Source organism: Manis pentadactyla, chromosome 5, assembly GCF_030020395.1.
Source record: "Manis pentadactyla isolate mManPen7 chromosome 5, mManPen7.hap1, whole genome shotgun sequence".
Taxonomy (NCBI): Eukaryota; Metazoa; Chordata; class Mammalia; order Pholidota; family Manidae; genus Manis; species Manis pentadactyla.
The window spans coordinates 163,067,612-163,086,983 of NC_080023.1; the positions used below are offsets into that span (position 1 = coordinate 163,067,612).

At 46.4% G+C, this 19,372-nt stretch overlaps 1 long non-coding RNA gene across 1 annotated transcript; it reads left to right on the forward strand.

Moving 5' to 3' along the window:
* LOC118920824 (uncharacterized) lies at window positions 1-18,805 on the forward strand. Its single transcript, XR_005028088.2, has 3 exons — window positions 1-356; window positions 16,930-17,338; window positions 18,573-18,805. It is a non-coding gene; the product is annotated as an uncharacterized LOC118920824 (long non-coding RNA).
* The last annotated feature ends 567 nt before the right edge of the window (window positions 18,806-19,372 follow it).

Below are 19,372 nucleotides of genomic sequence, written 5' to 3' on the forward strand. Positions count from 1 at the left end.
GTACAACCTCCCCTTCCTCTGAACCAAAGAAGTATCATCCTTAAAACATCTTCAACCAGCCCACTGGAATAAATGTTTGTTCTTTCAGCTTCAGAATGCAGCATCTATTGAAGGAATGTTTCACTATATTGCACAGGAATGACAGCAGCAAATTCCAGCCCCCAGGTTCTCCTCCATGCCTCCCAAAACCAAGCTCGGTAGTGGCAGAGGACGTCCAAACAGACCGAGATTGTTCATTGGCATGACAGGCCAGACTGCGCACGTTAATTCAAGCCATCCTCACGTCAAATAAAACGTTGATACATCATTTTGTCTACAAGCTTAAAAAAATGCTAGTAACTCAAGGCAGAATGAGAGTGAGTTTGTTGAAATGAGCGTGAAGAATGAAGGGTACAATCTTGGAATGTAAAACTATAGAAAAATACCATCTGGGAACCCAGGAATCATCTGTCTTATCTGGATTCCTGTCTCAGAGTGGCAAACTTAGGGAAAGGTTTGAGGACAGAGCATGCCCCGGGCTCTGGGGAGAGGGCTAAGGGCAAGGGCACAGAGGTGTTCCTTTACTGGTAAGACCATTCATCACTGTCTGCCTCAGACGCTTCAAGATTGATAATCTGGGGGATTTTTCACTTTGGTTCTGCTATGCCTTTTTGAACTGTTTGAGCTTATATTTATTGTGAGCCAGGCCCACAGCTAAAAGCCTTACATGCATGATCAGCCCTACGATTCTCTTATTAGTCCCCATTTAAGGTGAGGCAACAGAGGCACAAGGCAGTTTGGTGATTCAGGATGGATACTGGTTTTAGGTTTTGCTTTCCTCTTGGCATCTCCTGGACCTTTAAAATCACTGAAATTGTGTCTCCCAACCATGGACCAAGTATATTGGAATTAGCAGGGAACACCAAGCCAAATCATCTCAAAACTCCTCCTTTTACAGACACTGCAATAGAGTTTTGCTGGGAAACAAACATAACTAAGTTCAGTTTACCCAAAAGCCAGAGCCCCTGTAATAAGTTCCCAGCTAGGTTCTCCCTAGGACAGAAAAATCTGCCATTATACTTTGGGTTGACTGTGCATTTTTAAGCCTTTGCTTTCTGAATTTCCCAGGCCTTACCTACCTCAGGAAGAACTGAGATGTGATCTGAAAGACCACATAGCCCAAAAAAGCCCCCAGATTAACAAACATGGATGGGGTTTTTCATTTGGGGTCAGACTCTGTCCTAAAAGACCGGACCTCTGTGTAATTCTTGTTCCCTATGAGAAGAACATTAAGGGCCCATAAGTGTTTTAAAATATAAGTGCATGGAATTTTGCAGCCTTTCAATAATCAGGTTCTCCATGTTGATAGGATTCAAAAAATATCAGGAATTGACAAATGTTAAATGCTTTCTTAACTGCTAATAATGATTCATCCCCCTCCATCCCCTTTTTCTCCTCCTATAACTCTTCGAACATGAATTTATTTTCTATTTGAAAGCCAATCTCACTGGTTATTAGATATTCTCCCTGCTGTCACTATCAGTAAATTATTAAACAGCTGACCAAGCTTTGTTTTAAAATGATTCTCTTATGAAACTCAGTGATATATTTGCCATGAATACGGAATGGTGCCGCGGTCTCTAAGGACATGTGAATGATTCCTATTTACTACCTTTAGCAAAATGTGTGTGCAATTAGCAGCAAGCACTTGGCTTGAATCATAGTTACTAGAGATGCCTAGAACTCATTTACATGGAGGCCTCTTGAGCCAATTACACTTCTGAGTGGGATAAGCATGGTAAGCTTCTAGGCCATGTCTCAAAATAGCATTAGACCTCTCTTTTGTCATTCCTCACCTCCTTTCTCATTCTGCCACCCTGAGCCTCAGCATACCTGTAGGGATCTCTTATGTACAGGAGCAGCTGACTTTGAGTGAATTTCCGTGTGAGGAAAATAATTCTGGTGGGGATAAAATTACTTAACCTGTTTGTCAGTTCCTCATCATTAAAAGGAAAATCATAATTCCTACCCCATGGATTCTATTAATGTAAACAAAGCCCTGAGCACAGTTCCTGGCATATAATAAGGGCTTGGGAGTGTGAACTACATTTTTCCTACTGACTCCTGCATGAGTCCAGACTTTCTGGGTTGTAAGTGACAGAGACCCATCTCAAATTCACTTTAGCTAAAGAGGACATGCTTTGGTTTACCTAATTAAACAGTGATTGGTCAGTAGGTCTAGCCAGGAAAACAGAAACTGCTTCAAGTATTTACAACAGGGAGAATTTAATTTAGGATATTGGCTATAGAGGTAATGAGGGATGTGAGAGTTCAGAAAGGGATAGGAAGATTAGTCAGAGATACACAAGAACAAGTAGCTACTCCCAGCCTTAAGATGGAGGGACAAAGGTCCAGGAAGCCCAGGAAATGCGAGGAAGGTAGAACATGACAGGTGTGTGATCAGCCCTGTCCTTGGGCCTGAGGGATTTAAGAGACTTCAGTTGAGTAGTTGGGCCTTCGGTTGTATTGTATTTCCCGGGAATGTCAGATTTTTGTAAAGTACCAGATTTTTGTAAAGTACCCTGAATCCAGCATCATATTGCCAGCCTTGGGCACCCTGGATCTAGGTTGCACGAACCCTTTGGCGGCTCTGACAGAGAGGTGGTGGGGCTCTGGGCCCAGAACGTCACATCTGAGGGCTCAGCACCAGGTGTTGGCCGAGTGAAGAAGGACCATGTAGTGTCTCGAGGACAGCAAGTGTTGCCATCCACTTTGCTCCCACCAGAGTTTGTTTATTGAAAACTGGATGTTGAATTTGGAAGCCAGGCTCAGCAGAACCCAAGTGCAGAATCTAGTTTGAATAAAGTCAGTCCAATATTTTAAGTAATGATCATATTTTACAGCAGGCTCTGAAAGCAAAGAATGAGATACGCTGTATCTTGGTAGGAAATCTAAGAACGAGAGGAGGTTCTGGGGGCTGTGGAGTCAAGAGTTGGTGCTATTCATCTTCAAAGGGACTCAGATAAACAGGCCTTCCTCAACTTCTGAATCCCAAAGCCTCAAGCGAAAATTCTTCCTATCTGTTGAAAAAGTATTCCAGTCTGTGGAATCGGTCTCTTGATAAGGCAGTAATTACTGGAACAGTTTTCGCAGATACAGAGGCATTTTTTAATAATTTTAATTATTCAAAAGCTTGATTATCTAGCCCATGGATCAAAGGCCAAAGAGGAATAAAACTGTCTGGAAATGGTTACCATGATGGGGAAGGGAGAATTCAGCCACTTTCACAGAAAGCTCTCTGTGACTTCATCAGTAAGTTTTTGCACCCTGCAGTGTTCACGGTAGATGGACCACTGGACAGGGCATTAAGAGACCTGGGTTCCAGGCCTGCCTTCCCACTGCTAACCCACTGCATCCTTGTCTAATTCTCTTTTTCTTCCTAGAACCCTGTAAAATGAGTGGAGGAAAGATAGAAGAGATACAAAGAAGGGCACTGGACCTCTGTCAAGTGCAACCATACTTTTTTAAGTATAGATACCATTGGAATTTTTTCTTGGACAATGAAAATCCACGGAAAGTATGATCATGGGAGCTCTGATCATATTTGGAATTGAGAAAGTAGATGGACAGCTGCGTGGGGTAGATGAGACATGCCAGTCAGATGAATGGGTCCCCAAAGAAATGCCTTTGGGATGGAAAACACCAACTCCATTCACTGAGTATTTATTGAGCATCTCGCTTACACCTGTGGCCCTATGTGAGATGATGTCTTCAAGGAGTTTGCAAGGGCAAGGATGTCTTCTGTGGGTGGTAGTCCACCGATGGGCCTACTTGAATGATGTCATCAGAATATTCTGGAAGCAGAGACATTGTCCTCATGTGTTGTCATGGTAAGTCACGCCCTGAGCCTCTGTATAAGTCCTCTCTGCAGACATAGTGATGAGACCACCTCCTCAAATGTGTGCCCCAAGTGGGCTTGATGGCTTTCCTCTTGGAGTAATTGCCTCACCTCCAACATAGCCTTCAACATGCACCCCTAGCTCTGGTCCAGGTTTAGGTGTTAAAGAGCTCGTAATGTTTCCCATATGAAAAATTTTCAGTCAACATTGGGCCACTTGACAGACAGCTTTCAATTTATTTTCTCAGTGGTTCCTCCAACCACCCACAGAGCTCCTTCTTGGCTGCCTCTTAGAGCATCGTGATTAAGAGCATGAGCCCTGGACTAGATAATCTGGTTTGAATCCCTGGCTGTGTGACCTTGGACAAGTCCTGTAACCGTTCTGTGCCTCGGCTTCCCAATATGTAAAAAAAATGTCTATCGTTCTAAAGGTTTAAAGTGAAGTGTCTACACATAGTAGATATTATATAATGTGGAGTGCCTGCACATAGTAGATATGATCGGTAAATCAATAGCTATGTTACTTTATATAGCTTTTTCAGCCCTTAGGATTCGGTTACCCCATGTCTAAAGTAGGACAATATCCTTACGCATTTATTCAACATATACTTACTGGGGTCCTATTTAGTGCCTGTCACTGTTTTGGGGGCTTAGGATACCATACCAAATAAAGCAATGTCCCTGTCCTCATGGAGTTTGCCTTTTCATGAGTGGAGAGGGCAGTTAAGACAACCAAATGAATGCATGACATAGAAAAAATAAGGCAGATAAATGCTTTCAGATATGTTGGTCAGGGAGGCCTTTCTGAGAGGATGAGAGGATGATACTTGAGCAGTGACCTGAGTCAATGGAACAAGTGATTGAAAGCAAAAACTGGATTAAAGTCGTAGAGAACAGCAGGTGCAGAGAGCCTGAGACAAGACCACACAGGCCACATGCAAGGAACAGCTATGAGACCACTCTGGCTACAGAAGAGTAGGAGAAGAGAAAGTGGTAGGTGAGAGCTCCAGAGGAAGCCTTGGGGGCTAGAGGCGCAGCCTCGCAGGCCGCAGCAGGACACAGAGAGTATCCTAAACATGCTTGGAAGCCATCAGAGGGATTTGGAGTGAGGGTGACAAGGTGGGACACATACACAGATTACCATACAAAGTGTTCAAGACACCAGAAGAGAGGGGTTATCTCAGTAGCAGGAGAACAGGAAAGCTTCAAGAGCTGAGTAGATGTTAAATGGGAGGAAACCAGTATTTCAAATGAAGGTAAATCTGCTAACATGATACTTAGGGGATCCATGTGTGGGTTTGTTCATTCACTTACCATGGCCACTTCTCTGTGCTGTGTCCTCTACTAGGTGCTAAGGATGCAGTTGTGACTAAAACCCAGCCCAGTGTCTGTCTTCACTGAGTGTACAATGCAGGCCAGGTGAAGGGAGTAGACTGGTGTTAATTCCTATTAAGCCACTAAGATTCTGGACTTACTTGGTATTGCAGCATAGCGCACCGAGGCTGTGACCTCCACTGAAGAGATGCTGATCCTGTGCCACCTCCTCTGATAGATAGGCGGGTATTTGCCACTCAGCATGAAACGGTGACATTCCCTCTGATTATGACATTCCCATTCACATTTACAGTCATCTTCGGGACAACCTGTAGTGCTTCTGGCCACTGGTATAGGACCAAGCTCCTGGTAATGATTCATTGTCCCAAAGGAAAAATTGAAAAACAAAAGTAAAATCCATCCTAAGATAGTAAGTCATCCCAGAGAACAGCAGTCTAGCTTCGGTGTTAATCAAGCTCTTTGAGGAGTCCTTACTTTGTGCCAGGAACTCTGCTAAGTGTTCCACAATAATTAACTAATTTAATCTTCAAAACAGTCTGTCCTCGCCCTGCACGTTCCCCTTCACCCTTCTTCCCCACACAGTGTCTGGCTCCCAGATCCCAGCACGTGCATTGCTTTGCCTGAGGGTTTTCTCTTCCTGACAGAGCCCACTTTACAGGTGGCATGACAAGCCAAGACTGTCAGGGAGTTAACACCTCCTACGTATGCACACACATGAATGCATGCCATATGTGTGTGCTCATGCACAGGAGCAGCCCTCAGGGAAGAATGGATGGGAGTTGGCAGATGAATACCCCAGCTCCTTCATCCTTTCAGGGCATGTTTTACTCTGAGGTGCATGTGACATGGCCTTCCAGGGCCCCCAGCAGGATTAAGTTCCAATTACCCATGGTGATAGCTTGCTTAGTAACTCACTGTCTATTGGCCATTCTCTTTCCTGTATCCCTCTACCCTTCATCCACCTCCACCTTCCAACTAATTTCTTGTTCTTAAATCCAAGTCTCAGTGTCTGCTCTCAAGGGATGCAGATTAAGATAAAGCGCTGAGAGAGGGAGAGGTGCTATATTATCATCCTTATTCGGCAGCTGAGAAAACTGAAACAGAGAGGTTGAATAACTTGCCCAAGATCACAGAGCTGGTAAGTGACAAATCCGGGCTCAAACCCCACCACCAGGCTCCAAAATCCATGCTCTTAACCCTGATACTCTGCTGCCTCTGGCTGGAAAAACAGCCCAAACCCACCGAACCCCAGCCTCATTTAATCAGCTTTGGGAGACACGCAGGTTAGTGAGCTACATGGATTCATCTATAACGTCCTCTCTGGAAATCCGGCATGTAATTCCAAAGTGTGTTTGAGAAGGCATTTGATGTGATTTTCCATGTAGTGGCAGCCACATGGTGATCCATCAGCCAGCTCTCTCTGTCAGAGAATTGATCTCCCAGGTCAGGAAGCAAACCTCAATTTACGTAGGTTGCACTTCGAATGCACCGCCTTAGTAGCACATGGAAGATAAAGCAGAATCAATGACAGCTCTTGTCAATGAGTTTGTTATGGCAAGAGGCTCTCTGGGCTGAGTGCCGCTGCTGACACTCCAGACGTATGCTTTTTTTGGGGGGGTAGGGGGGCTGGGGGGCTGTTGTGATAAACGCTTTGCCTGTGTCTTTCAGCCCAGCCTGTCAATTCCTTGACGTTTCCAAGTCCTCTTTTGATCCAAGCGTCTTCATCCAATTGCGCAAAAGCGAAATGAGTATTTACTTGGTTCCCAGGCCATCAACCATTCTTTTTCCTTCAAACTAGATCTCTCTGATTTTTCAATTTTGTTTCATGTCTGGATGAGTAATTTCAGAACCAGGAGGTTGGGGAGGCCTGAGCTTCCTAACTCAGGATTTCTTGCCTTTACACAGAAAGAAGAGCCCATCTTAGCAAAATTGTCTGTGTGATTCATTTGTTGCAGACACTGATGAAAAAAAATTTTTTCTTAAAGATATTTTGAAGATCCTGGACCATTATGGTAGGAAATAACCCCAGAAAGTGAGACAAGCAAGATGCAAAAATTTAGCATTAGATTTATTTTGTCATTAGAAAAGCTTATCCCTTTTGATTTTGCGTATAATTTGCGATAGAAAGGCTGAAACACTGAGGAATAGAAGATCTGAACAAAACTGCTTCTACTGCCCTAAAGATTAATGTTTTCAAAATACAGATTTATTTTTCTTATGGCAGGGTCGTCTGTTCTGTATTCATACCTTCTCATACACCCTTTTCATGTTCAACCAACAGATAGAATTAAATTGAAAAGAACAAAAGTGGGAAGGGAATAAAATGGAAGAGACGGAGGGAAGGGAGGGAGGGCAACAGTAAAGAAAAATAGCGTGTGGAGAACATTCTTTTGATTCCAAACCATAGCTCCTCAATGGCCATCTGCAATGAAAATGCAGTGGACAGTTAGTCACTGCCTCCCTTAACGCCATCCGTGTAAGTTCAGCCTTTTAATGCCTTGATGGCAGAGCATGTCTCCATTGTCCTTTCCATCATAGAACGGTGGTGACTGCAGCCCAGAAACAGAGTTTTTTAGTGTACTTCATTCTTAGGGCTCTTCCCCATGAAAATACCTGCTAGATTCGGAGGGGCTAGATTATGCTGTGTAATAACAACCCCCAAATCTCAAGAGCCTTGACACAACAAAAGTTTACTTCTTGCTTCTGTTACCTTTCTGTTGTGGAAATAGTAGGTAGGGTCTCTGCTCTGCAGTGTCCTTACTCAGGGGCCCAGACTGGGACCCTAGGCAGGGAACAAACTAAATGTCACAAACTCATAGAAGGGTGGGAAGCTGGCCTTAGAAAATGAGCAGGATTTGTACAGGTAGACATGAGAGACTGGGCTTTTTAGGTGTGAAGAAGAGCAGAGCAAAGGTGAGAGGGCCAGATCGCAGGCATCATGTTACGGAAGACTGAGTACAGTTGGCCCCCGAAACAACAAGGGAGCTAGTTTCCCCAAGGGGAAGATCCATGGGTGACTTTTGACTCCCTCAAAACTTAACTACTAACCGCCTCCTGTTGACCAGAAGCCTTAACAATAACATAGTCAACTAACACATATTTTTGTTATATGTGTTATATACTGTGCTCTTATAATAAAGCAAATAGAACAAAGAAAAGCGGTTTCTTCAAATTATCACAAATCTCAAAAAAAAAATTCTAACATATTTATCAACAAACGTCTATGTATAAGGCGACCCATGCAGTTCAAACCCCTGTTGTTCATAGGTCAGCTCTAGTTTGTGTTGTCGTAAGCAGAAGGTGTGTTTAGGAATTCAAGCTCTAAGAAGGAGGGTGGGATAAGCTCCTGGGAGAACTGCATGCCAGGCTAGGGAGGCTGGACTTCTTGCAGCAGATTGGGCCATCACTTATTCATTCATTCATTCATTCATTCATTCATTCATTCATTCGATATGTACAAGTACCATACTAGGCTTTGTGGATGTAGCAGTAAGATCATGAGGATGGAAGAATGGGAATCATTTTGGAAAAGATTTTGAAAGGGGAATTGAAAGAATTGGGTGGATCTTTGAAGAGTGAACTTACGAGGGTAGGAACTGAGGCCTGGAGGTAGAGAAGGTGCTGGAAGCAGCACCCAGGAACACAGAAAGAGCAGGAGTGGAGGGGGTTGGCTTACAAGCCACAGGATATGCTGGGTTTGAGGTGCCCCAGAGCCACGCAGGGCATATGCCCACCCGGCCGCATTTCGGTTTGGTCATACAATGTGTGGGGAGCCCTCTAGTGGACATGCTTGGAGCTCAGCCTAATCCTTTCAGCCCTGTTAGTGTCTGTGGGACTCAGCCGTGCACTTGCAGGGGATCATCCCCTGGCCTTTGCCAGTGGAAGCACACATCTGTGACTCTCTAGGAGACTAACTTTGGGCTCCCAGAGCCATTTTGCCCACCTGCCCCCCAACACACACACACACAGAGGTCTCCCTGGAGCAGCCCTCTGTGACTGGCTGGTACAGAACAGGGAAAGCCCAGCTTTCAGGCCAGTGCTGAGGCATGCCTTCTGCTCCAGCACAACCTCCAGGACCAGGCAGAAAGCTCCCCTCCTTGGAATTTGGCCCAAAATCACATTTCTGGTCCTTCCTGGCCTTCTTTCCCCACTCACTGATTTCTCCTGGGAACAGTTCCTTAATCACTTGCAAACAAATCCCCATCTAAGGGTCCCCTTCTGGGAAACCCAGCCTATGTCCAGCACTTGCAGCGTGCCAGGCCCTTTGAACAAGACACATCTGGGGCTTTCAAGGAGCTCAGGGTCTGGTGGGGAGACAGATGCCTCCAGTGACCATTTCAGCACAATGTGTGAAGGTGCTATAAGAGAGACGCTGGGAGGATGAAAATAAGGTCAAGGGTTCTTCCTCCATTTGAGGGAGGTGGGGAAGGCTTCGTAGAGAAGGTGACCTTTAGACTGGTTCTTAAAGGATGAACAGGGTTCTTCTTCTAAGGGAAAAGTAGGGAAGGGCAATATAAGCAGAGGGGCAGTAAACCAAAGTCAGCAGGCGTGAAAGGGATGGGGAACCGGGGTGCAGGGAAACCCCAAGTTGTCTTCTATTGCTGGAGCATAAGGGCAGAAGAGACAGTAGTGGGCAGAGACCACAGATGACCACGGATGCCACCCAAGGGATAGGACGGAAGCAGGAGGAGCAGGTCTGGCCCTTGAGGAAGCAGTCACAGAGGAAGGACATGTGGCCTTTAAATGGTAGTCCCAGTCCACAGCGGTCTCCGAGAGGCAGCTCTCGTAAAGCCTGGGTCCCTATCCCAGAGGCACTCAACAGCACCCATAACTTCCTCTCATCACTTGATACTGTGACCTACAAAATAGGCCCCCAGGGACAAATAAAAGATAAACAGAAATGACCCGAGTTGTCTGGGAAACTTTCAGTTTGGGTTTTCCCAGAAGCAGACTCTGAGACAAGGATCTGAGCATCTGGAATTTACTTGGGAAGTGCAAGAAAATACCAGGCAAAGAGTGGGAAAGCAAGGCAGGAAAGGGGAGCAGCCCATACAGGATGTGTTATCAGGCGCTTCACCACTGCGGCCCCTGGGGCCTAATCCCAGGGGAGCTCCGGGAAATGGTATGGCCCACACTCCTGAGTTTTCCCACCCCAGGAAGGGTAGCTGGGGTATTTGTACCCCAACTCCCATCATTCTCTGCTTAATAACTGCTCCCAGACAGTGTGAATTCCCTGGAAAGCAGCAAAGTGCCAGCAGGCAACAGAATGCAGGAGCAGACAGTTAGAAGCCAGGCCCTGAGCCCTATAAGAGCCAGGAATTTGAGCAGGGCAGCACATGAGCGCTCTGCTTTGCGCTTCGCGTTCTCCCTCCCTGCTGTGCAGCAGAAATGCCTCTCGGAGCCTGGTTTTCCCCCTTTCTCTTTCAGGCGAGGATTGGAAGAAGAGTCAGAAAGGGAATCACCATTGAAAGGTGGGCGGGGAGGCGGCTACATCAATCCAGAAACAATTCAAGCTGCATTGTCGATAACCTGTTTGGGACCAGTGTATGTGCCAACTGGCACGGATTCATTTCCTCACTCCATAAAGCAAGTGAGCAGAAGGGAAAGCTAGCTCATAATAGCCCTTCTACAGAGTCAAAGCATAATTTGGCTTCAGGTTCATAAAGGATCTCTTGGTTCTTTTCACCTGAAAACACTAGTGTTACATTGCTTTTCGTACACCACAGTCTGCTGAAGCAGAGACTACGTACTGTAGCCATAGTGGTTTGCAAATTGCTCTGGGGCCTAGGAGCTCTGCAGGGGTATCTCAGGTGGCAAAGAAGTGGGGAGGGAGAGTTTTTTCTGCTGAGAGCCTCTTAGTTTGGATTTCCCCCAAGCTGACCTGAGATAAGGATTTAAGTAAAGATCTTATATTTGGAAGGTGACCCCAGGAATCACCAGTAGGGGAATAAGGGAAAGAACAGCAGCTGATACAGGGTATGTGCGCAATGCAAGAACCACTGTGGGCACCCAGCGCTTGTGCCTCCTGGGAAAGCCTGGGAGCCAGTCTAGAACACATGCCTGAGGAGCAAGGGGCCAGGGAATAAATACCTCGGCTCCCATCAGTCACTGGTTGAGGGCCGCTTTGGGGGGATGTTCATTCCCAGTACTTCTAGCTGGCCAGGTAGGTGGCAAAATGGACCCTGGCAGCCAAAGAAAACCCTTAGGTTAAAAAAAAAATGACATTTGCTGGTGGTGGAAAATCAGTGAAATGAACTGAAATTCGAAGAGTAAGGGAATATGGGGGAGGCACCCAAAGCATGCAACATAGCCCCCTACTCTTAACTCCCCTAAAAAGACGGGCTTCAATCTTACCTGCTCTTTATATCTAGGTATCAGGTTATAAATGCAATAATAGAGATATTCTAACCACAAAAAAGCTTTAAAACCTCTGATCTGATCCAGTGCAAGAATAAACAAGAACACAGACCCAGGAAAAGGAGCGAGTGGCTCCCTGTAGCAGAGCGGGAACCAAAACATGGTCTCCTGAGCGCAGACCGAGCCTCTTACCACACTGCACTCACTTCAGCCAAGGCCCATCTCTGCTGCTATTTCATTTTTTCCAGTTCCATTTCTTCACATTATCCTCACTCCCCACAAATGGCCCCATGACTGTGGCTGACTGTTTCTCAGCATCGACCATGCTGAGATCTCCACTAGTCATATATAATGCCATTTTCTTTCCATCTTCACCCAGCGACTTTGACAAAACCTTTTATACATTTGCAAACAGCCACTGAAAGTACAAAAACCAGAGGACTGATGTCGGCACAGCCACTTTGGAATTAAATGTAAATACTCTGCTTCACTTGGGTGACATGCTGGGCTGATAAAACAGCTTATGCAAACTCAATATCAAGGGGTCTGTTCCTAATACAGCTGCCTATTGTCTTTCATGTTTGAAGATGATTCAAGTGCCTTTAGGGCTGATTTATATGTTAACATGGGGACGTCTTAATTTATAAAACCATCCTGCATCCTCAGTACCTGGAACTCTTTCTAGCACGTAGTAAGCGCTCAATAAATGTTTGTGAAATCAGTGAAGAAAAAACCACGGGTTCCATACCCTACGTCTCATCCTCAGACTGAAATGGAAAAGCCAGCTGCAAGAATTCTCATGTGTACCCTGAATCTTAGTGTCATTCGACTAAACATCGATCATGACTTCTTGGTGCCAAAGGTCCCTCTTAAAGTAAACTGCTGAAAATAAATAAATAAGGTCATTTATTAATCAAATAAGTTATTTCTTAACATGACATTCAGCTGACAGTTTCTTCACACTGGGCATGTTTTTATTTCCATACAGACTGTGCAAATAATGGGATTGTTTGCTATTATTAATTAATTGTATTAATTAATAACTAAATTACTATTTGCCAAAAAAAACCTTGCTTTTCATTTGCAGCATGAACTTCATTTTGAATAGTGCAGCCCAGATATTCATCAAGTATTCACACAAATTAAAGGTAAAAAGTGCAATTATGATAAGTGACTAAGGTGGTTTTAAAAATCATGCCCACAAATTCTGTGATGGTCCTCCCTCAAGAGGTAGAGCTTTACACCTCTTCCTTTGAGTGTAGATTGGCACTGGTGACTCAGTTCTAGGGAATGAAAAGGAGGGGGTATCATTGCCAAGATCAGAAGGGTCCCTGTCTTCGATGTGTTCTCTCCCTGTGTGTCTTCTCTCTCTCCCCCACTCTCTCTCTTGAATCTTTTGCTCTGGGGAAAGCCAGCTGCACTTCTGTGAGGATACTCAGCTGATGGAAGGGGCATCCCTTTGGGGAGGCACTGAAGCCTTCCAGCAACCATGGAAGTGATCTTGGAGGCTGAGTCTCCAACTCCAGTCAAGCCTTCAGATGACTGCAGCCCCGGCCAACAGCCTGATTATAACCTCGGGAGAAACCCTTAGACCCAAATCACCCAGCTAAGTCACTCCTGTATGCCTGATGTACAGAAATTATGAGACAGTAAAAGTTTGTTGTTTGAAGCTTCTAAGTTTGGGGTCATTTATTACATAGCAATAGGTAACTAACATGAAAAAAAAGTACAAGATGATACATAATGTGAAGCTGAGTGCATGAGTCTAGTCTGGAAATTTAAGAAGGGCTTCTCTAAAGAAGCCAGTAAGTATGGAGCAAGAAGGCTGGGAAGAATGACCCAGGGAGAGGCAGGGACAGGTGCAAAGGCCCTGAAGCAGGAAGGAGTATAGTAAGTCGGAAGGACTGGAAGAGACCAGCGTAGCTGCAGTGTGGGGATCAAATGGGAAAGTGATTTGTAATAAAGTTGGCATGGAGAGCCTTGAGACATTGTCAACGACTCGGATCTTTATCTGGACAGCAGTGGGAAGCCTCTGAATGGTTTTAACTAGGGAGATGACTTGGTCAGACTTGTGTTTCTTTCAACTGTTATTTCCTAACATGACATTCAGCTGACAATCTGCTCTCACTGGGCATGTTTTGATTTCCACATAGACTTTTTGCAAATAATGAAAACTTCATGGGCTGAAAAAAAAAACTCGCTCACAATTTGCTGTGCAAACTTTACGCTAACCCTCTGTCAGCTCTGAAAAGGTGAGACAGATATGGTCTGGGAGACACAGGATGAAGTAAGGGGCAACCCTCAAGGTTAGTCCCAAAAATCCTGGGCCATGGTTGGTGTACAAGTGCACCTGTACTTTTTCCAGAGAGGTTGTCTGGAGTTTTGAATCATATTCTCAAGGGATCTGGTTCCCTAAAGGAGAGCCTGAAGCAGGGGTTCACGATCACGTGAGTTAGTGAGCAGAAGCCCTCAGGGCAAACGTGTATGGAGAGCGAGTGGGAAAGAGCTCAGCAAGGACGTGACCTTAGATCATACATACCCCTGCCCTGACCCACAGGGGGGCCTCTGGAGCATAAACTGTACCACAGAGTTGTCCCCATCCTATGGCGAGGGGTAAGCCTTTTGGACCCCCATATCCATCAGTCATGGATGCTGCTCCCCATGGGCTGCTCCCATCAACCCAGGACAGTTCTCCAGAGAAAAGGTGGAGTTGCCAGATACAATATTTTTATTTGCTAAGTATGGCAACCCTGGTTAAGGGGCAGCTATGAGCTATTAGCAGCCTCCACTCAGCAGCTGGGAAACGGTAAGATAATCTTGGCAGGGCACCAAAACTGTGTCTACCACAATCTGTGACCCTGAAAAGATTCCAAACCCTCCATCTATAGGATGGAAATGGCTGGGTGGTCAGAAAGTCCTGGGAAGCCATCATAAATTCTTCATACTTGGAAGCTAAGATGGGGCCCCCAGAAAACCAAAATAGAGCCACTATCCAGTCGTTCTTTCTCTTCTGACTCAAGTTCCCCAGCAAATACAATCCAAACCCAGAACATGCAACTTATCAGAATGCAAGAAGGAGCCAGAGGGCCAACATGAACCAAAACATCATTAACTAAAGCCCCACCAAGGGACCCCTGGAAAGGCAGATGACCAGGTTCCTCACATGACTGTGTGTGGAGTGGGCCATACGGTGGTGATCACAAGCAAGGACTTCGGACCCAGACTGCTGGGGTTCAGGTCCATGCACTTATCAACTGTGTGACTCTGAGCAAGCTCCCAGACTTCTCTGGGACTCAGTTTCTTATCTGTGAAAGGGGGTGGTAATCATAGTCCGTACTTAGCAGTACAGGACCAAGTGAGTAAATTCATATAAACTGCTTAAAACTGTTCCTGTCTCAGAGTAAGCATCAGTGTTAATGATTGATATGATCATTTAGCCATCAAAAAGAGAGGGCAGGGACTTTTCATCTGCAGCGGTCCAAGTTGGCCTCCCCCACACTTCTGAGAACATCCTTTGTGTGTGCACCATCACTTGGTCCCGCCCGATGCTTGGCCAGGAGCTTCCTGGGGCCAGATGTTCATTGCTTCCCTTTTTGCACAGAGCTTGGGCAATGATCCAAAGCTTGGGCAACGACCCAAAGATCGTTGGGTCTGATGACTACGTGATCAGTGGATGGTGCTGCTGTCAGGAATTTCACAAGGAGACCTGCCGTCATCCGGGCCCTCCCCAGACCCTCGACTCCACCCACCCTCACAGCCCATGCAGAACAGGTGAGACTGTGTGTTCCAAAGTCCGGACCAATTGCTCTCTGAACCTCCATTCTCCAGACTAGTGGAGGTTTGCAGTGGGAATTTGTCTAGGAAAAGGCCTGGCCACTGCGTTTGGGGTCTCTCTCCTTGCTGGGCCCTGCACTTAGCACTTCACGGGCATTTCCTCCTCTGATTATCTCAACAACTGCTGTGGTCTGAATGTCTGTGCCCCTCCAAGTGCACATGTGGAAATTCCAATCCCCAGTGTGACAAGATTAGGCAGCGGGGCCTTTGAGAGGTGCTTACCTCACAAGAGTGGAGCTTGTGAATGGGATTAGTGCTTTCTTAAAAGACCCCCCAGAGAAGCCGGGCCCCTTCCACCATGCGAGCGCACGGGGAGAAGTCAGCAGGCTGCAGCCCAGAGAGGGTCTTCACCGGAACCTGGCTGTGCTGGCACCGTGCTGACCGTGGACTTCCAGCCCCCAGAACTGAAGGTGAGATGCCTGTTTAGAAGCCACCCAGTCTGTAGTAATGTTACAGCAGCCCAGATAGCCTAACACAATAACCCTAGGCTCTTAGTTACCCCCATGTACAGAGGCAATAACTAAGGCTCAGCCCTCTGAATAGCTAGTAGATTCTCTCACTCCCAGGCCTGAGTCGTGTCCAGAAAGACACACTCTTGCCAGCACTGACCACTGTAATATTTTGGTGGGCAGGTGCTAAAGCAAGAAAACTCAGGAAGAGGGTGATAGCCTTGGCCAGCCACCGCCTAACTCACTGCTAGAGCTCCTGCTCTCCAAAGCTGGGCTCAGACCAAGAGGGGACAGGACACCGCCTGGAAGTCATGGTGGTGCCGCAAAGCCCAGGAGGTGCTAGGAGCAGTAGTTCAGTGGTAAGTGCTGCTGCTGAATACTTATGACCTCCAGCCTTTGTGCTGTGCCCCTGTCTTGGTTGGGTTCCCCCAAAGCAGACCCTGAGACAAGGATATGGGTGCAGGTAGTGTATTTGGGAGGTGATTCCAGGAAGCACAGTGAGAGAGTAAGGAGAAGACACAAGGACATGAGTCAAGCCAATAACACAGGCAATGATGAGTAAGTAGGTCACCTCTGAAGGCAACCAGTCCTCCTGGGGACACTTTGAGAAACTCTGTTACACACTTGAGAATTATTCCTCTGAATGTGAGCCTTCCTCCCCATGATACCTCTAAGTGCCCCATAGCGGGGCTGAGCACCCTCGTGTGGCTAGAGAATCACAGGTGCTTGAGGAAGGAGGTCATGGTCATGTTTGGGAACCACCCAGCCCAGGAGAGAACAGCCCAGGAGAGATGGGCCTGGGCACACCTGCCTCAGCACCTTCCATGGCCTGCCTCACAGCCTCGATGAAGCAGGTATCATTATTGTGCCCCCAGTATAGCTGGGACTCAGCACAATTAAAGAATTTACTTAAGGTCATAGAATCTTCAAGATGACCAGGGGAGTTAATGTCCCTGCCTCTAGAAACTCCTTCCTCAATTCTATCACATTTCTCTCTCTTTCCTTCCCAGAACTCACCACAATCTGTATTTATCCTTTTAACCGGGATACTTACTAATTTAATTGTCTCTCTTCTAGAGCATAAGCTCCATGAGGGCAGAGTGCACATCTGTCTTGCTAAGCCCTACACCTGTGGAGATTCCGCAGCAGGGGACGGTGGAAGAGCTTTGAGGCAGGAAAAGGACTCACCTTCCACTGCTGGAGGGATCCACAGGCAAGGCACGGGGAGGAGTGCAGGCAGCCTAGGAGCGGGGACCAACCTTAGCTGGCAGCCAGCAAAGAAATAATCAGTTCAGTCCCACAGCTGCCAGGAAAGGAATTCAGCAACGACCTGAATGAGCTTTAACTTGGATTTATCCTCAGAGCCTCCAGAAAGAATCACAGCCTGGCCAACACCTTGGTTCTCTGACTTTGTGAAACTCCATGCAGAGAAGCCAGCTGAGCCTTGCTGCACCCAGACTTCTGATCTACAGAACTGTGAGATAATGTATGTACGTTGTTTTAAGCTGCTCAGTTTGTGGCATTTTGTTACAGCAGCAGAACTTAGTGTCCGCGATGGTTGTAAGTGCCTGGTACATACTGGCTACACAATACATGTTTGGATGGACAGATGAACATGAGGGAATATACTGTTGAGGCTGAGCTAAGAAGTTTTTTGATTTCTTGTGTTTTGCTTTTGGTATTAGTCAGATTTTGCTGCATAACAAACAACTACAAATATCAGGCAAAGAGCAAGAAGCATATTTTTTTCTCATTCACTCATTTGCAGTGTCAGCTGGGGCCAGCTGATTTAGGCTGGATGCAGCCGGGCTTGGCTCCCAGCTTCAGTTGAGTCCTGATCCATTTTATACGTTCCCTATCCTGCGTGGGCCAGCAGCTGCCTGAGGTGTATTCTTTTCATGGTGAACGGTGGGAGCCCAATGGAGTGATGTCACCTGTGCGGGCACATCTCCGGCCTCAGCTGACATGATATCTGGTAACACTCCATTGGCCAAAACAAAGTACCTGGCCAGGCCCACCATCGCCAGAGCAGAGAACTGCATGGCACTCAGGGAGGCATGTGGAAGGGGAGTCCTTGCTGAGCCATGACTGCACTTCCAAGTGTATCAGATGAGCATTATTGGCATGTTGGGGGAGAAGCAAGAGACGGTCACAGCAGAAACACAAAAATGTTTCTTTAGTAATATTCGCCATAACCATTGAATCATTTGGGAGGCATGATTATAGCATGAAACAATTCTGACCCCTTTTCCAGCACTTGCTATTTCTGTGACTGTGGTCAGCTAGCTTCATCTCCCCAAGCTTTGGTTTTCTTATCTGCAAAGTAGAAACAATAAGATTCTCTTCTCTCAGGGCCACTGTGGGAACAAAATGAGATAGTACAGAGTTCTCAGCACTGTGCCTGGCACATAGTCAACACTCAAAAACATTTATTCCTCACCCCTCTCAAGGTGCCTCCCCTTGTACACACTTATGGCATAAGGGGGATGTGCTGGACAGGACAGCTTTGCCGTGAGATGATAGGTTTGTGGTGTCAGATACAACAAGGCAGTAGTCAAGGGTTGTGTGGTGTGTGTGTGTGTGTGTGTGTGTGACATGCTGCCCTCAAACCCATCCCCGCCCCTGCCCCATGGGCTCTCAGCAAAGATTAACAGGGAGTCTAAAAAAGTCACTGAAACATGTTACAAGCCTTGATTACAAAGAAAACATAGTTTTCCTAGAGTGGATCTTCCATCTGCTGGAAGCAACCAGACCCCAGCAACACCAGAGGTAAGCAGTGCTTCAGAGAAGCTCCTGGAACTCTGCAAACTCAGTCTTCAGCACAAAGTGCACCCCTTCCCCCAGCAAACCTGATTGACAGGACCAACAAAACCCCACGAAAGGCCCATCCAGCAAGTCAAACTGTGCCCAAGCCCAGCTCCAACTGCAGCAGCCCTTAGAGCAGCCTTGGAAATGGACGATAAATGATGCCTTTTTATTTAAGAGCACTTTCCATTATGGGCATAATACCCCCATTCTTTCCCCAGCTTGTGTATATAAGCATCTCAAAACAGGATTATTTTAAAAGGACCTTGGGAGACAATACTTCTATTTAAGACAGCGGTGGATGCTTACTCATGCTGTTGGTGAGCTGGGTTGCTGCTTGCTTGCCTCCTTTCCAAGAGCTCTCAGCAGTCAATTCCAGGCAAAGAAAAGAACTTGCTCAGAAGCTCACCTGGACTGGAAGTCATGGGTCCCTCGCGGGTCACGTGGCCAGTCCTGTGATTAGCAGTTTAGGGATCCATGGCCACTTTGCCCATAATGATGACTCATGTTTACAAGAGGTCACGTGTTTCCAAAGCCCTGGTCACTGGCTTTAAACTCATTTAACCTCCACACCCTTGAGTTAGTTGTTTGAGTTCTTCATCTGAGACTACTTAGTCCCAGAAGTATCAAAACCAGCACTGCAGAAGAACTAGCAAAGGGAAAGCTGGAAGCTGGAGTCTCTGGATTCTCTTATTCTGCTACTCACCCATTCCCT